Consider the following 5173-nt stretch of genomic DNA (forward strand, 5'->3'; position numbering starts at 1 on the left):
GATTATTGTCTTATTGTACAGATCTGAGAATATTATCAGTCTCCATTTCATGTACATTATAATAAAAAAAGGCAAAGACTCATTTCAGCAAGAATTTTTTCTTTATCTGTAACTTTTAGTCCCTGAGACTTTTTTGTGTAAAAATGAAGCACTGAACTTTCTGTCACATTTTTTGAATCTCATTCCATTATTAGCCTTAAATGAGATTTACTTTGTAGTGTAAAAATTAGAGACAAATTTGGCGCAAAATTAGGCGCAAATGAATCGGACATGCGACAATTCCAAAGCCCATTTACTAAGGCAGAACCAGATCCATCATAGATCAGGAGCCAAAAAATAAAACAAACCAGGCGCAAAAATAGGCGAACCTGACACCCAATATGATTAATGTCCCCCTAAAGGACCAGGAATGTGTGATATATATGGAAGCATCTTTCATACATAGTTCTGGTTTTTCACAATGGTAAATGGTGTCCTTCCAAATGCCTTTTTTGGAGCACGCCCTGTACCTCTTCTGTGTCTTTCCCTTGCTGGCAGTTTGGGGAGCTTCTCGTGCAAAGTGCTGCCCTGGTACAATACCTGTTGTGGCCTCGCTTCCAGAAGTGCTGGCACTCCCCTCTTCCTGGTCTCCAAAAAGAAAATACTTAATAACCACCTCTTGTAATTCCAGGAAAGTTCCCCTCTGGCCTGCACATCGATACAGCACAGCCACAACTCCTAACCCCATCATCTCCTCTGTCTTCTTATTACAAACCTAATACTGCTCTATTGTTCTCCAGAGATCATTTTTATCTCCCGACATTACACAATATAGTAACATTCCTCTCACAGTAGCCAATATAGTAACAGTGTCAGTAAATGGCTCACAGTGCACCCACCATGAGAATTTCCCCCACACAGTAGCCAATATTCACAGCCATCCACAGTAGCCAAAGCACCAGCCCCACGGTAGCAAATAGTCACATGATCAGCCCCCAGCAGCCATTAGTCACAGAAGATATCATGTCCTAAAGGAGGAGTCTGAAAAGATTAAATAATTGATGTGTTTTAAGTTATATGGTTTATCCATACAGATACAAACTACTAAAATTTAATGTCCAGAAGATCAGATCAGCCACACAGGAAGCAGACAGCTCTATTTCCTGTGTAGTGGCTGAAGCGAGTCACTGCAGCTTAGCTATCATTAAATGAATAAGAGCTCGCAATGCTGGACCGTTCCAGGAAAAAAAACAGTAGGTGGCAGTACTTATCAACAGGTGGATGACCCCATTAAAACGACATGTCTTTTGTTGCAAGCCGTCTGACAATATGGGGCAGATTTACTTACCCGGTCCATTCACGATCCTTTCTGGTCTGGCCGGGATTCATTAAAGCAGTTCCTCCGACGTCCACCAGGTGGCGCTGCTGCGCTGAAGTTCCCCGGAATGCACTCAAGTACACCAGCCTATTCCTAGTGAAGGTAAGTGCAAGCGCCGCGACACTTTTTTTTTAAAAATGCGGTGGTTTTTCCGAATCCGTCGGGTTTTCATTTGGCCACGCCCCCCGATTTCCATCGCGTGCATGCCAGCGCCGATGCGCCACAATTCAATTGCATGCGCCAAAATCCCATGGCAATACAGGGAAAACGCGAATCGGGCCCTTAGTAAATGACCCCCTATATGTCATACTGCATGTAACCTTGGTCTGTGTAGGGTGAATCATCTGTGATGTAAGAAACCACAGCAAGTGATATACAAGAAACGTGAAGGCAAAATCAATATGTTGTAATTCAATAAAGATCGGATATTAGTAATTCCTAGGACATCATATAGATAAAACACTAGGAACGTCTGAGTTTATAAAATGCAACATAAATTTTGTGTGAATTAAATTAGGTTATAACTTCTTAAGAAGAAATTGGAATAGACACAAACTCAGGGATGGATGGATAAAAGATAGAGAGATGGACAGATAGAAAGAGATCATAGGGGACATATGCAAAGCAATAACAGCCAGATGAAACAATACCAGTATGAATGAGGGTCCTGCTCACAAGAGCTTACAATCTATGAGGAGAAAGAGGTGACAGTGCTCGTATAATGGTCCAGCCACATCTTTATATATTATCTGAATAAATAACTAATGAGCCATAGGGGGATATTTATCAGGACCTCTGCGCACCGCCAGTGGCGCAGAGGCCCTGAAATAATCGCAAATGCTAGCTTATTGCTAGCTTTTGCGATTATTTTCCCCAATCCGCCACCTTCACACCAGTGGGGCGTGAAGGGGGGGCGCGGCCGGCCAAGCAGGGGGTGCGGCCGGCCGGGTGTTTCTATGGAAACGCCTGCGATCGGGAACGAGCTGCCGGTGTTTTGTGCTAATTTAAACAATAAAACAGCTGAGGAGCGGAGATTTGCCTATTTATATTGCTGTTAAAGGGGTTGTCCGAGAGTTATGAAAATAAACTAAAGGTGGCCGGAGGGGGCTGCTTAAAAAATAAAGATCTACTTACCTTCCGGCGCCCTCTGGTGTCCCGCACTGCTGTCACTCCGGGCCGGGCTCCATGTAAACAAACATGGTCGCCGGGGCAGCGCTGAACTCAGTGGCCGGCCACTCCTACCCGTCCCTATTCACAGCATTGTGTATGGGGGCCGGAAGGTTGTCGGGTCAGGCCGGAAGCATCGAACCACAGTACATGGCATCCGGACCAGAGCGACAGCCCCTTTAACAATAGCGTTTACAAAATGCAAAATTCACCTAGTGTGTTAACATTGAGTTCACACCATTTTGTAAATGCTAATGTTAACAGCAATGTAAATAGGCAAATCCCCCCCCCCCTCCGCTGTTGTATTGTTCCAAAAAGTCAAAACATTTTTTATTTTTACGAGTTTGAGGGCTTGTTTTTTGTGTGACAAACTGAAGATGAGAGGTTTTGTGAGTAGCTAACAAGAATAGGTTCTGATTCAAAAAGGACGTGATGTCTGAGACAGCCGACGGCAGTGGTGTTCTGTAGTAATGCTGAGTGATATAAAGTGCAACATCCCCCACCGGGGCCTAGCCTTTTCTTGGGGCCTGGAGGCAGCCGGGGCCCGGAATACCGGAGTGGCTGGCGGTTGCGGCCTAGGCACACTGTGGTCACGGTGCTTGGTATGGGGACCAGAGGGCTGACCTACAGCCTGGCAGGTCTCCAGCAGGTGGTGTGTGCAAGAAATATAGAGGGAGAGGCTGATGTACTGGTTCTCCGTGGGGCAACCGCTAAGTGTCTGTAAGATAAGTCCCTAGGTAATAGATGGGGAAGCCCAAGGTGGTAGACAGCCATATCCAGGGATCAGATGGAGACAACGTTGTGCAAATCAACTCACAGTTCTTTATTGAACAACAGGTAACAGGCAACAGGCCAAAACGGTCAAACAGCAGATTTGTATTCTGGTACCGAAGTGGTCGTGGAGAAGGGTCCTCAGGAATAATGCACCAGTCTGGTAGTAGATGCAGGCTGGGATAATGGAGATGGAGCTGTGTGCAAACTGTGGAAGCTGCAGCTCTGGATTAGAGTCTCCTGACTCAGTTCCTGGGATTGGTCTCTGTGGCCGCACTAAGGGTGTACTGTACACTCTATCTCTCTCTTCACTCTGACAGCAGATCTGACCCTCCGCTGTGTGGAAAAGACCACAAGGTCTGGACTGGACCATGTGCACCCACTGCACAGGGGTTTTTACAGTGGTGTAACTAGGAGAGGCGGGGCCCCATAGCAGATTTCTGCATGGGCCCCCCCTTCCCCTTAAAAAAATATACATACGTAGGCTGCATTCACATAAACGTGTGCTCGCCCGGCTATAGCCAGGCAGGCACACATCGGGCGTGCTGGAGAGGTGATCACGGCTCACCCCTCCACTCTCCATAGAGAATAGAGCCGCATGGTCGTTCTTATAGCCATAGATAGAGCACACTCTATCTTTGTTGCGGCCACGGCTAGAAACAGTGAGTACTTGTTGTGCACACTGTACCGAGCCCAGGCACTATAGACGCCTATGAGGGATGTATATCCGTAAGCGAATTTGCAGCCAGATATACATCCCTCATATGTTCTTGTGAATGTACCCCTATACGGTCATGTTTATACAATTACACAAATTTATACACTGATACATACACACCTTTATATACTTATACAGTATACACATAAAGTTCTACACTCGTATACTCGCACCCATATACATACAAGTATACACACACATTTATGCAGTCATATACATTTATACACTAATACATAGTGTATACAAACTCATACAGTATATACGCACATACAGTATACACTGACCATATATACACATACATGAAGTATAAAAAGACCATATACACACATACTGCATATACATACAGAATATACACACATACAGCAAATACACACATTCAGTATATACAGCATATACACACACATACGGGGAATACATGCACACATTCAGTATATAGAGCATATACATACATACTATATGCACAGCATATACAAAAACACATACATACACACACACACACATATATATATATATATATATATATATATATATATACACAATAAATACAGCATTTGCATCTATGCATATATACACAGTATATTCATATATACACAGAGTATATGCATATATATGCAATATACACATATACACAGTATATAAATATACACAATATATACACAATATACACAGTACATACATATATACAGTATATAAATATACACAGTATATACATATATAAACAGTATATACACAATATACATAGCATATACACAGTATATACATAGCATATATACATATATACATAGTATATACACACAGATAAATACATATGAATATACTTACCTTTTAGGATGCTTGGGGGCTGTTTGGGTAACCACCCGGCACGGGTGTTCCGGTGATTGTTCGGGCAGGGGGTGGGGGGGGGTTTTGGAGCTGTTGCTTGTTCGGGCGGGGGGAGGGGGTTGTGCGCTCGAGCCGGGAGGGGGTAGGGTGATCCGTTCACCGGGCGGGAGGGCGAGGGGGGTGTGTTCGCTGGGCGTGAGGGCGGGGGGCGTGGTCGTCAACTGTGCAGTCCTATGTAGGGGGGTAGGTGGGCCTCGCTCACCTGTGACGGCGGACGGGTAAGGGAGGTGGGAGGTGGCTGGTGGGCGGGCAGGCGGGCGGGTCGGTCAGCGAGGTGG

The sequence above is a fragment of the Engystomops pustulosus genome, chromosome 1, assembly GCF_040894005.1.
Source record: "Engystomops pustulosus chromosome 1, aEngPut4.maternal, whole genome shotgun sequence".
Classification (NCBI taxonomy): domain Eukaryota; kingdom Metazoa; phylum Chordata; class Amphibia; order Anura; family Leptodactylidae; genus Engystomops; species Engystomops pustulosus.